This window comes from Amphiprion ocellaris, chromosome 7 (genome assembly GCF_022539595.1).
Source record: "Amphiprion ocellaris isolate individual 3 ecotype Okinawa chromosome 7, ASM2253959v1, whole genome shotgun sequence".
Classification (NCBI taxonomy): domain Eukaryota; kingdom Metazoa; phylum Chordata; class Actinopteri; family Pomacentridae; genus Amphiprion; species Amphiprion ocellaris.
The window spans coordinates 22,503,811-22,518,907 of record NC_072772.1 but is presented as its reverse complement, the minus strand read 5'-3'; positions in this window follow the sequence as shown (position 1 = coordinate 22,518,907).

Here is a 15,097-nt window from a genome sequence, read left to right as displayed (position 1 = left end):
AATTTGTGTAATTACCCAAAAAAAAGTTAAAAAAAAACAATTTCCCTCTTGAAATGATGTTTATTGAGAGTTTTTTGAGGCTTGCAGTTTGTGTGTGTCAGTTCATATGAAACAAGTGACAGTTCACAGATATACCGAGGCTGCTTTCAGCTGCTAAGCAATCAGAGATAATTGTCACAGGTGCAGATTGAGATCTAGGGAATTTGGAGGCCAAGTCAACCTCTTGAACGTAATCGTTTATCTTGAACCATTCTTGAGCAGTATGAGCAGAGTAGCAGGGTGGATAGTTCTGCTTAAAGGTCACTGCCATTGGAAAGTAGAATATTGTCATGAAGTACATGGGCTGTTGGTTCAACTTGCCAAACTGATGTCCACATGAAGATCTACACCCAAGGTTTCCCAACAGAACATTACCTAGAGCTTCACACTGCCTCTACCAGCTTCTTCTCGTAGTGCATCAAGGTAAGATGTGATATCAAAGAAAATGGGACTCAGTGGACCAGGCAGCCCTCTTCATTGCTCCAGGATCCAGTACTGATGCTTGTATGCCCATTGTAGGTACTTCGAGTGCAGCCTGACCACTATGTGGCTATACCTCCACATAGACTACAGGGTGTGATGCCCTTTATGTTGTGACATATTCCTTTTCTAACCATCTTTAACTTTACTGCAACTGCTGAAACATTTTTGGAGATCCTCTAACCCAGTCCTCCAGCCATCCAATACAGTGACTATGAGAACTGACTTTTTACTTAATATATCCTAGAAATAGACCATAATGACACCCCTGGTTTGTGGGCTACCATTTTTGAAGTCTGAGTTTGGATTTTGGCAGATTCCATCTTGGTTGTTTGAAATTGGATGTAATAAGCGATCTGACTGAGAACTCAATGACACAAGGATCTATCATACAGGAGCGACCTAACAATGACAACAGCCCCGCCCAAAAGCATACTCTAATGGGACCATAATTTAAAGCATGAACATCATTCATCAACAACATCCATCCATCTATTATCTATACACTGCTGACTCAAGCTAGGGTCTTGGGAAGGCTGGAGTCTATCCCAGCTGACTTAAGGTGAAGGCAGGGGACATCCTCTACAGGTCACCAGTCTATCACAGGGCTACATATAGAGAAAAACAATCACACTCACGCATACGGACAATTTAGACTTACCAGTTAACCTCAGCATGTTTTTGGACTGTGGGCAGAAGTTGGAGTACACAGAGAAAAAACACAGATACACAGGGAGAACATGGAGAACAAGATCCCAGGCCCAGGCCAGAATGTGAACTGGGCTAACCACCGAGTCACGGAGCGGCCCTTCCTAAAATCTGAATACTCAAATTTACTGCTCCAGCACTTCAAGTTTTTTCTACCGCTTCAATAAGGCAATAGCTAAATCTTAAACAATAATGGTTACCTAATACTGACTACCCTCACTTAGCTGGGGATCTTCTAGGTGCAAGGTGACAGTGCTAACCACCTAGCCACTGTGCAGACCCATCAACAACATGTTGTATTTAAAAAGTCTTGAAACTTGCGATTGAGACCATGAACTCATTAGGAAAATGTTTACAGAAGTAGGGCCATTTTCTCATAGACTTTCTATACAGTCAGACTTCTTTTTGGAACCAAACGAGTCGCCCCCTGCTGGCGGCCAGAAAGAAATTATATTTAACACATGCATGCGCTGGCTTCCCTTTTTAGGATCCGGAATCTACTTTATGTGTATATATATATATATATATATATATATATATATATATATATATATATATGTACGATCTACACTCTACTGTTACAAGATAATCAACATTATTCATCAGCGAGTGTTTTGGTGAACGCTATAATCACATACAACTAATTGTCAAAAAATCCTCAGAACTTCTTTGTTACTCCAGGTCGACAAAACTCTTGTGATCACCTCATTAGTACAGCTTCTTCTTAGCTGCCTCAGATCTTTTCCACTGTCTGAGTAGAAACAAGCCCTGGTGAACAGATCAGGTTTGGCTTTGTTTTCAGGGTCTGCTAAAACACTGGACACTGGGTGGCCTGACAGATTAATGCACACACTATTCATGCTACTGTCCGACCTCACAGCTCTGTGTGCGTGTTAATCACAACTTCAAAGGCCTTCTCTAAGGCTATGTAATTCCATTCAAGGACATTGAAGCTGTCAAAACTGCTTTACCACAGGAACTGGGTAAAAGAGCCATGTATTGAAGCAAGGCAACGTTTATGGTGTGTGAGTGCACAGCTAGCTATGCCTTCTCCCTGACCTTTCTGCTATGTCCTCTTTTCTTACGCATACAAGCACAAACTCCCCATACAACACACAGAACCACTCACCCTTACACACATTCCTACATTTTTTACATTAATTCTGCTTGTGTGTTTTTGCTGAACCTGCAGTGCCTGCTGACGTCTAGCTGCACCACATGACGACCTCTGGGTCCAGCAGCGCAGTGGCCTGTCTGTGAACTGAGGGCAGCTTCTGTCTGTGAGCCGAGGCCGGCTGGTACTGTACACTGTGGTCCAGACTGGAGGAGTCACGGGGTGAATGTAAACGTTTGCTTCTGCTCTTAATCCCCTAATTAGGCCAAATGGGGTCTATGAGAATCTGATGATGTAGTCTGGCCACGGGAATTTTCATGAGATGAGTGCAGTGTGTAAAACCCAGGAGAGATTACTTACTGAGAAGAACCAGAGATACCAGGCGTATTTTGTCTTTTCTTGACATTAAACCAGGAGTAGTTTTTTTTGTCCCAGCTTACAGAAAGCTGTATGGAAGCATTTTTTGTCACAAGGGAGAAGAAAAACTCCAAAAAACTAACTTTGCTAACTCGTTAACAAATCATACGCCTGAGAGAACCACGACAACACTGTAGTTTTCTTCTGTCCATCTGACTATTGTAAGTCCATAATTCACTTGCCGTTTACCTCTGGTCTCTACCAACTCTTGAAAAAAAGCTCTTCAGCTGCTACATATCCCACCGTGTTCATTACTTGTCTAAGTTAACCATTACCACAAACTATTATTTTTAACCACACGGTACATGTGCATCAGAACTAGATACTATTAGTTGTTTCAACAGGTAACACGACGGAGGTAGGTGTGACCTCCATCATGCTACCTTTTCCTTTGATTCAGTATTGAAAAGAATGCTGAGTGAAGCAACACATTTGCACCAGTTCCTTGACTGCAGAGTTCTCTCTCTCTCTCTGTCTGTCTGTGTAAACAGATTAATCTCAATTATGTTAGCTGCATACAGCACTTGGTCTGTGGCTGTTTACCACCTTTAAAATCTGCATCATTTTCTGCATGAAAATTTGGATCATGCACTAAGGTAGTCCTGCTTGTTTTTGTTTTGTTTGTTTCTTTGGGGAATTTTTGGTTCTAAAGTTTTTTAAAGAATATTCTTCGAACATTTACCATCTAACAAAGACATTCTTGCATGTGTACATGTTTGTTTCATTTTCCAAGCATGTTCCACCAAATCATTCACAGAAATTCCCCCGACATTGATTTGCAGGGGTGCCATGGCTGCATCCTGTTCTTAGCACTGCCTAAGATGATCGTGATTGGTTTAAAGCAATACAAACAACCCAGTCCATTTTTCCCCTATATTATAATAATAATAAGCGCAGTCAGACCATTCTGCAGCACTGACTCTGTGCTATGGAGATAGATCTGGCCTTGCGAGAGTAGTCGTCCAAATGTTGTCTTCCTTTAAGACTAGTCTCAATCTAGAACTATGCCAAACAGTGTCTAAAAAAGTCCATTTGAGTAAATCTAGTTTATAAGGCCACTTTAATCTAAAACTTGACATATCCCAGCCCTGTTTAGTGCTGTCTCATCCTCTCTGTGGGAAATTACCACAGATGCTTGTGTTGGGTTCAGACAGACCCAAAAGACATAACGCACCTTGGGAAAAACTACTGATCAGTATATGCCTGGTGTCATAGTGGACAATCACAACTATTTATTATTATCACAATCTGCTTAAATCTGTGAAGTTTTATCAAAAATCACTTCATTCTACATGTCTCATTAAAAAACCCTTCGTGAAAATTTCACCATTTGCACCAGACCATGTAAAGCAACAATAAATAAAATGTATTTGTAGAGTTTTTTGCACAGAGCAGTGTGAAAAGTGCAGATATTTTCAGGGTTGTAAAAATGCAAACATAGCATCTATACTATGTAGAACTGTGGGCTGCACTGTGTCTTGGTGGTTAGCTCTGTAGCACCTTGCAGCTAGAAGATCCTCGCTTCATGTCCCAGCCTTCCTGGGATCTTCCTGCATGGAGTTTGCATGTTCTCCCGGTGCATACGTGGGTTTTCTCCGGGTGTTCCGACTTCCTCTCACAGGCCAAAAACATGCTCAGATTAATTGATGACTCTAAATTGTCCATAGGTGTGAATGTGAGTGTGATTGTCTGTCTCCCTGTAATAGACTGGTGACCTGTCCAGGTGTCCCCTGCCTTCACTTTAAGTCAGCTGGGATAGACTCCAGCCCCCCATGTCCCTAATGAGGGACATGGGGGGCTGGTGTATAGATGGATGGATGGATGGATGGATGGATGGATGGATGGATGGATGGATGGATGGATGGATGGATGGATGGATGTCTATGGTTTATTTGCTTTCATACCACAAACAAACTGTACCATAGTCAATTTGGAAACTTGGTTATTTGTTCCACACCAAAGGAGTCTCTACAATTGTCAGTGTCCAAACAAGCTCATGCAAAATTTACCCCCAAAGCAGCCAGAGAATTTACTCACTTCTAATGGCATCTTCACATATGGTTAGGGGTGTGAAAAGCTGCACTGTTTTGCTATTTGTTTTTCAAGCCTGACATGAAAGAGTTTTTTTGTTCTGTTTTTACAGTTTTGAAAGAATTAAAAAATATATATTCCAAAGTTATTACAAGGTGATTGTTTGTCTCTATATGTAGTCCTGTGATAGACTGGAGATCTGTCCAGGGTGTCTCCTGCCTTCACCCTCAGTCAACTGGGGTAGACTCCAGCCCCCAGAGACTCTCATGAAGATTAAGCAATGTATAGATGATGCAATGATCGTTGTAGAACTCCTATTATTTTCAGTATTAGTAACACCAGTGGACACCTGGATAATGCTGAATCCAGGTTTTTACATTTTTGTAAAATATATTACTAAATAAAGTGAAGTTTTTCTTGACTTATGTGTTATCTCTGTTGTGAGTTCTCTCTCCTTCTAGTCATGGTTGTACTGTTTCCACTGAGGTGCAGGACTTTATATTGCAGTAAAAAATGAGTTCACATCAAAAACTGCTTGGGGTTGAGAGAGTTAATCACCTAATCAGACACAAATATTAATAAAATAAATGTAGGAGGATGTGTTTACACAAAAAAGTGCTTACGGCAGCCAGTATGCTCTCCCCTTTGAAGCCGTCTCTCTAATAATTGGTGGAAAATACTGATGATGCAGCAAACATCTCTCTTTTGTGTTGCATGTTAAAGCTTGTTAAAGTGTATTTTCCATTGTTGCTCCTTTTGGCTGTTGGGAGAAATAACTTAATTCAACTGTAGCTGCTGTGAGTGTGTCAACACTTGTTTGAACAAGAGATGTGATGGTGAGATAGAAGATAGAAAGATAGAACAGAAGGTTTTGTGGGTTTTTTTTTTTTTTCCCAACAGCACGTTTTTATTTTACAAAAGAGAAGACTCCAAGAACCAGGACTAACTGGTTGCCTTAGCAAATACTCTTCTGGTTAACTTTCCCTCCTCTGATAAACAGGAGCACACTGCATGTCCTTGAAGCTTCCTCTAGGAAACATACAATCCCAGCTGTAATCTCTATTTCAGAAGACTGATTTGTGATTGAACTGAAACACTGATTTGTGACAGATTGGAAATTTAGGTGACACTTATTCATAAAAGCGTGAAACTTGGTACGTTTGTATAGTTTGACGGTCTAAACATTTTAACAAACGGAGCTTTCATAAAAACACTTTGTGGCAACAATGGTTTTCTTTTTATTTTCTGCCATAACTAAATAATTTATTTCCTGAACCAAATAGAACAACACAGAACAGGTGACGTCTGCCCATATAATTTCATTATAAAAGATCACAATAATAATAATAATAATAATAATAATAATAATAATAATAATAATAATAATAATAATAATAATAATAATAATAATAATAAATTTTATTTATAAAGCGCTTTTCCAAAAACTCAAAGACGCTGAATACTATAATATATATATATATTATAAATATACATATACATATATATATATATATATATATATATATATATATATATATATATATATATATATATATATATATATATATATATATATATATATATATATATATATATATATACTATATAATACTATATGGAATATAATAAAGTGTTCAGATGTGCAATTAACTCTGCATTTTGACTGACTAGCCCTTGCAAACACTGACCAGAGTGGTATCTAATCCATGTATCCAACCCCATGTTTACTAGAGATGGGCTGTTTGCTGCCTCCTCAGTCTTGTCCTCAACAACGTCCTCCTTGGTACGTGACACTTTGAAGTGCTGCACCAGTGCATCCTTAGCTATTTTCTCTATTTGTCTTCCTTTCTTTGTGACCAACTCAAGATGAACTTGATCGATGCTGACAGGAGAGCTGTGAAGTGCTTCATGGAAATGACCTTTGGAGTGATTTTGGACAAAACCAAATTTCATGCTTTTATTAAGGAGTGAACTTTTTACTTACACCTGCCCTGATCTACCAGAGGGTTTGAACTTAAAAGCTGAAAAATCACAGCTGAAAACACTCCTGCAGAGGTGAGTCATATTAGAATGAAAGACATTTGTCTATGTTGTGCTCCAGACTCTTCCTCTTGACGCATGAAATCAGTGTTTTTTTTTCTTCACTGCTGCACCTGCACCAGGAGCGCAGATGACTTGGCCTCATTGGACCTCTGTTCACTGCCTCAGGTAGCAGTCTTCCTACTGTGATTAAATTGCTCCAGAGTTCAGATCCTTTCCACAGAATGCTTACATCACTTTGCCTCCTCTTGCTCATCTCATCATTATGAAGTCTTCTGTGAAGGAAATAAAACCTCAGACGGGCAGAAGCTTATCATTGAGGGTGACATCATTCCCGTCTCAGTCGTGTAATCTCACTAAAGTTAATGGTGCTGCCTTATCAGCGCCACCTTATCTCAGCAGGTTGATGAGGACAGTTGTCTCCTGCAGTCTGGTTTACCTCATATTTCCATCTCTTGCTTCATCCTCCACTGAGAACTCTGCCTAAATAACGTGTCCTGCTCACTCTCACTCCTGCACACTTAAAAAGAGAAACTGTTTATAAAGTGCTGCAGAGGAGGATTAGATTCCCTTCACCGTAATATGTTTCCATGTGCTTGTCCAAGAGCTGGCTACTGTAATATATCACTGCTTTAATGTAACAGTATGCTGGCTGTTGGTTGCTTAAATTCATTGGTTCAGCTTTCATGAGTCCATTTCTCTGTCATGTAGCAAAAGGTGTTTAGATGTGACTTCAGCTCATCGTGTCTTGCTGAGTCGTGTCTGTGGCAGTCAGATCAGGGGATCCATACACCTGCATGTCTGATCGACCTGGTGGTCTCTCACTCATATTAGGTGAAGTAGTTGTCATTTTGAATTGCTGTGTTCGAATAAACAACGCACGGATACTATATGAAGTAGGTAGACCATTAAAAAAACTCAGTCAAGTGTTTCTCTGAGGGATGGGTTCATGTGAGTTGTCTTCCTTGTGCTAAAGGGATGTGAATCTCTGTGCACGCAGGACTTGAATAAATATTTATATTACCCCACTCAGCAAAATACATCTTCCAGACTCTCTGAAGAATTTAAAGTATTTCTCTCAAGTGTGACGAAGCACTATAATTTCCAAGAAAGAGCGAGTGGCCAGGGCTCAGAGACATACCAAAGCTTTACAAGCTGGAATTTAGTTTTATGAGAATAATCCCTATATGTGCATGATACGCACAAGGAACCCACCAAGAATCCTCTCCAATACAGCTTCCTCCTTCGTCCGAGACAGAATACTCCGTCCTCTGGAAAATTCCACTCTGCTGTCCAAGACCATGTCCTGCGATAAGAAGTGTGTTATTCCTGATGGTAACAGAGAAAATAACAGTTTGTGGTTTTCTTCAAGAGGCTAAAATCCAAAATGGGCTCAGGATTTTGGTTGTTAAATGTGACTGACCCTGCTTGACTTTTCAAGTTGCAGACTCTAAACAGACATTGAACTGACAAACACTCTTTGGTCAGGGGTTGTCGTATGTGTTGCTTTAGGAATGGTCAAATAAAGATGACGAACCCAGACTGTGTTACAGGAAAACATTTTTTTTTTCTCAAAGTTGTCAGAAGTCAGGAGATAGAAGACAGACTGTTGGTCCCCAACATCAGCTCAGTCTTATGTAACAGACAGCAGTGGAAAAGGGAGGACACACTGGGAGCATCACTTTCTAACAAGGGAGTAAAGAATGTAGACAGTCTAGCATTCAAATATATAAATCTGTGAAGATGATGTGAATATTTTTCAGCAGAGATCTTTTGTCAGTTCTATATGTTTACGCTAAAAGTTTGGGGTCATCCAGACAATTCCATGTTTTCCATGAAAACTCAGACTTTTATTCATGTGCTAACATAATTGCACAAAGGTTCTCTAATCATCAATGAGCCTTTCAACACCATTAGCTAACACAATGTAGCATTAGAACACAGGAGTGATGGTTGCTGGAAATGTTCCTCTGTACCTCTATGTAGATATTCCATTAAAAATCAGCCGTTTCCAGCTAGAATAGTCATTTACCACATTAACAATGTCTACACTGGATTTACCATTCATTTATTGTTATCTTCATTTAACAAAACTGATTTTTCTTTCAAAAATGGGGACATTTCTCAGTGACCCCAAACTTTTGAACGGTAGTGTGTATATACCAGTGCATTCAAAAGCTATGATGGATACTTCTATATTAACAATAGCGTGTACATGAAACAGGCTGCACTTCCACCCTGCACTTTCTCTAAGCTCCACAGGAGCTGTTCTTGCATAATTCACCTCATTGTTTTGCTTTTCCCTTCTGCAACTTTGCTGTTTTGGTTCCATCTCTCATAATGATGTTTCCAGCAGCAGCTGTTTTCAGAGAAAATACTTTAAACCCTATTGTACACTACCATACCCAGGAACAAACAGCAGACACACACAGTAACGAACTGCTGACTGTAGTTCAGCAGTTAGCAGCTATGCAAGAAAAAAAATTAAAGGTTATTATATTTCTTTATTTGATATGGGCAGTAATGAGAGACAAGAAATGGGACAAAGAGACAATGCAGCAAATGGTTGGACCAGTTAGGAATCAAACACGGGACTCACTGCTTAGGGCATTTGCACCAAGGTGGTATGTGCTCTAACCAACTAACCACTTGGCTGATGGATTGCTCCCAAATAACTTTTTTAACCCCTAGATGTTCCAGTGATTGGACCCTACACTTTTCCATAAGGGTAAAAAAAACTACCCGTATAAGATTCAATGTGTTTTTATTTATCATTTTGGTTCAGAATAATCATTTGTATTATTGTTTGTATTATATTTTTGTCCACACAAGAATGATTTCGTGTTTGAAATATGTTTGTTTTTCACTTTGTAACAGATTTTGAACATTGTGATAATTGAAAAAGAAGAATACTACACAGAAGAGCCATAGAAGAAAGTCACCATCCATTTTGTTGACATTCTTCCACTCTTTTCCTCCAGCTGTTGCTGCTCTCCATCCCTCCAAGGCTGTGTATCACCTCTTGTATGATATTATCAGTGATAAAGAGGTTGTGGTAGTAATAGAAATATTACAATTTCTTTAAAAGTATAAAAGGTAACTTAAAAATGTTGTAAGATCGAAAACATGTTTTTTGAGGAATAGCTGGTGTATGAAATGATTCAAAACTTTTCAGACAGAGAGAAGATATTGCCAGAAATCAACCTCACCCGGTCATTTTTGACCCACTTTAAGGATTAAATGGAGTTTTAAATTTCTGATCATTTGTATAACCTCTAACTGACTACTGGTCATCTTTCTCTACTAGCAATGTTAAATAATTATACATTTTCACACACTATCACTGTCACATCTGTCTGTAGGCACAACCACACTACATTATTGCAGCACCTCTATTACTACACAAATCAAAGATTCCATATTGTGCCCCATTTCAAACAGTAAACCAAACGTTTACTTGTCCCCACAGTGTGTCTTTTACTCCATTGTTCACCTAAAATACCACAAAAATGCTTTATTTAACAATGACTGCATGGCCCCTGGTTTTAGGGCTGTTCCAAAGGGGCTGTTTTGCAGAACAAACATGCTGTCGACAGCTGGATGTCAGGTGTTTGATAGTACTGGATTGAAGTGGCTTGTAACGTTGGAAGGTTGACTAGTTGTAAGGGAGCTTGAGGAATGGCAAGAGTAAATATCTCCATATCTTAACAGCTTTTACTTTACACCTCTAAGTTTAAAACAAGCACAAAACACAATAAAAATGGATTTTAATCATACAGAGCCTTTTAACAAATGTTTATTAGTGTGTTTTAAAGGTGTTATGACTGCAATTTTTGTCGATTTTGGACACATCTATGTGCAGTTTCTCCCTGTTTTTCAATCTTCATGCTCAGCTAAACTGACATCTGCTGGCTGTAGCTTCAGATGTCGACACATGGACACAACAGTGGACCGGCAGCAAAGGCAGAGGGAACACAATATAGAGGGCTGTAGTATTAGAAGCAGTAATCATAGTAGTGACGCTATAGTAGCAGCTAAGAACTGTTTTATTAGCAGACGGTGACTGGCTGATCTCCAGTTTCCAATAAAAAGCTCAGGCTGATGTATCAGGTCGACCTGAGCACAGGCTGTTCTTTGTTGACAGGGAAGGCTCACGGCAGCAGGAGAGACGTGTGATCAGACCCAACCTGTGATCAATCATGACTCAGCAGTGTAGCATGATAAGCCAAAGCTGTTTGAACAAGCCCTGCATGACAGAGCGATGAGGAAAAGTGTATTTCTGCCCCTCCTATCTGTACGCTTGTCAGTCTCTCTCTATTGACCAGCTGGTCTAATGTGCTCACTGTGTATATCCTCAGATGTCTAAAATTCCTTCTGTCTGATCTTGATTTTATCTTTCCAGACTGTGTTTACCAGCATTTTCAGGCCATCCGTTCACCTGACTGTTAGGCTGCTGTGTTGGTGTCAGACTCTGTGTTCTGTTGTGTTTTAGTGCCCTCTAGTGGATAAACTGCAGAATGCTTCATGTCATGACCCAAAGACTCCACTGGAGGTCAGCTCAGAAACAGGAAAGTGAAGACTTTTTAGAGCAGAGGGAGGCCAGGTTACTTATGGGTCATTCCTGAATTGGGCTTCAAATTTAAAAAAACAAACAAAAACATTCTCTTTTACAGTTTTCTGCCCCATATTCATCAATAATAGGTAATAAACTATCAAAAACTTCATTGACTCAGCTTACACATCAATGGTACCATTTTTATTCCATGTTTTATGTGTTGTTTGCTAACCCTACTCTAATCACAATAACAGGGTTGCTAATCCATGCTAATGTTAGCTTTTTCTCAGCAGTAGAAGCTAGATATTTAGCTAGCTGTTACTGCTGACGTAGAGGACAAACTGACTGATGGAAAACAGTAAAAAGAATTAGTCTGATCCTGATAATATGAGGTAGAGTGAGACATTCAATCAAGGCTGACAATGTTATAAAAATATGAAAAATAGAAGAGAGGACATAGCTTTGCTCTACCCATTCTTTAGGAAAACTGTTTGATGATGTTAATTCCAGCATTTCATGTGATTCACTGTTTCCTTCTTCTTCTACCAGCTAAAAAGCTTATGATTACAGAGTTGTTGTGGGACACACGTTCCAAGCAATTATTATTTAAAATATTTTGTTGATTAAAAAATATTCCCACAATTACAAGAGACATCAATAAAAATAATAATACCAAAAAAGGAGATTTAAAATTTAATTTTAGTTGTTTTATTTGATATTCAATTTGGTCATCAGGGGGTGGTATGAGAGAAACATGGTATTTTAGGAGGAACTCCAGACTTATTTGATATTTTAAAAATATTTTCAAACATTCTTTTCTCCTAGTTTTTTAAAAAATTTGATCTCAAGACAAGTCAATTTACACAACTGCATGTTTTAGTATTTTGTACATGGACTATTTTAAATTTGATGATTAATATATTTTTTATTTAGCATTTATTTAACTAGGTTAGACCCACTGGGATCAGAGATCTCCTTTACAAGGGAGACCTGGCCAGGAGGGCAGCAGCATAGCCACATTAAAAACAGTAAACAACAGATAAAGCTAACAACATTAAAACTTGCTCACATGTAACACTTGCACACAGACCAGGTGGACTGTGATGATTTCACCAGAGCTTTAAACTCATTCAGTGTAACAAGAGCTTGAAGTTGAAGTTGAGCTTGTAATTTATTCCAAGCATTAGGTGCAGAAAACCTAAACGCTTTCTTGATCAGTTCAGATCGTACTTTAGGGACGACAAATTGTGTCCATAAATCGGTAATTGCGACCTCCATGTTTCCTTGTTAAAAGAAAGGACAAATAGGAAGGAACAATAAACATGTGGTTCTGTAAATAAACACAGACCAGTGACTGCACTTAAAGATGTCCAGTTAACTTCAGAACAGAACACACAATGGTGAGTAAGGGGACCGCATTTGATAATGAATCTCAGCGCCCTGGGTTTACGGACATTGACTTTTTATGTAGCTCACCAGTTTGAGATGTAAACTGTCCTCCAATTCTGGAATGACCCTTATATAGTACCCTCCAATAACAAGGGAATACAAATATTACATCAGACGTTAAGGCCTGCATAAATATGCGTTTTAAAAAAATAAACTAAAATATCACATGACTACAACTGATTAAATACTACATACACAATACAAAAAATGCTAAATTAATGTGATTAAAACCACTGAAAAATAGAAAAGTCTTAAGCACTGAGTTACCAAAACTGAGAGTTAAACCTACATTGAAGTTTCCTGGAGGTTTGCCTAAGTTTAAATGAGTGGACGGTAAACAGTCCCCTGTCCCAGTCTGTCTGAAAGTCTGGATGATTGGTTATGTGTTGATTATTTGAGTTCTGAATTTTAAAGTCAGTTCTTGAACAAACAGTAAGTGCAAAGTGTATTGTTTCCTACAATGTCTATCCAGACAGAACTGGAAACATCAGAACTATAAAACAACACATGGAATTATGTAGTACCAAAGGAAAAAAAGAAAAGGAAATATGATTGGTACTTAGGGGCTCCCTGAAGCAGCCACTGTTTGCCTTGATGACAACTTTGCAGACCATTATCAGCGTGTTGACATCACGAGGTCATCACTTGGAGTGGGTTTCAGTTGACAAGTGAGCCATGTCAAAAGTCTGTCAGCAGGTTTGTGCTGTGCTGTGGCAGTGTTGGTATTTAGCAAATACTTCTTTTTAACTACTCATTATGACAAGAACAAAAAGCAACTTGAAAAAACTAAACTGTCCCAAAAGTGACAAAAATTGCAGTTCCTTGAATATCTACTTGAGGCTGGTTTCACAGTGAGTTTAATCCCCATAGACCCCCATGTTCAAATGTCCAATGTATTTACAGCAGAAATAAACATGTTTACAGCCTGGTACAAAAATGGTTTTGGTTTCTGTAGCTAATTTTCCTGTTCATGACAAGTTTATGGACATTGACTTTTTATGTAATTCACCAGTTTGAACTGGATATGGGATTAACGTTCTGCATAATGAAAGGTGTGGCTGCTTTGAGTGACAGGTGGGAGCCCCCCAGGATGGTCTATAGTCCACAACCAAACCACCGATAAGAGGACAACCTGAGCTACCATCTGAGCCACAACCACACAGTTCCACAGTCTCTGTCTGAGATGTAGAGAAGGTGAACCAATGAAATGTGCATGTGTGATTTCACAGTGAAGAATAATTTACTTTAAATAGTCCTTCTCTCAGTTCAAAATATTTATTTTCATTTCATATTGAACAGCTGCATAGTGGTTAGCACTTTCGCCTTGCAGCTAGAAGATCCACAGCTCGCGTCTCGGCCTTTCTGCATGGAGTTTGTATGTTCTCCCTGTGCATATGTGGGTTTTCTCCAGGTTCTCCAGCTTCCTCCCACAGTCCAAAAACATGCTGAGGTTAATTGGTGATTCTAAATTGTCTGTAGGTGTGAATGTGAGTGTGATTGTTTGTCTCTATATGTAGTCCTGTGATAGACTGGTGACCTGTCCAGGTGTCCCCTGTCTTCACCCTCAGTCAGCTGGGATAGACTCCAGTCCCCACGACCCTAATGAAGATTAAGTGGTGTACAGATAATGGATATCAAATTGGTTTTGTCAAAGGAAATTGTGGCACATCCAGTGACCAAAGTGAAGAAGAGACCTGAGAATGGAGCTTTGAACGTGTCATTTTTATATGTTCAGCTGGGCATTAACCAGTCAACACAAATAAAACCCTGTTAAAAAGTCCCACTCAGTTTTCGAGTCTTTCCACACTGCATGTTGTAGTTTACTGTGTGTGCAACACTGAGATATAATAATATTGATGAGACTTTGTTGTTTGTATTTATGTGGATTCAAATGTAATTCAAATTCAGATGTTGGCATTAATACCCATAGAAGGTAAACATCAGTCAAAAATACAACAATATTGAATTTGTCATGCTAAATTCTAATTGCTTTTTAGGAATATTTTCTATTTGAGTTAAATGTTCCTTTTACATTTGCTTAATTAGTATCACTGGGCTTCTTTTTGTTTCCTGCCAAAAGTGTGTCCACCTTGTGAACAAATCTTGGTAGTGTTTGTTTGGTTATCTGTGGGTCGGGGCATTTTTCATACCACTGTGACATCTCATGGCAGGAAACACTCAACCTTTACTGCTAACGTTATGATGGTCTAGCTTCTCCAGTTACTGCAGCAAAACAGTAGTGGTGCCGTATGATATGGTAGCTA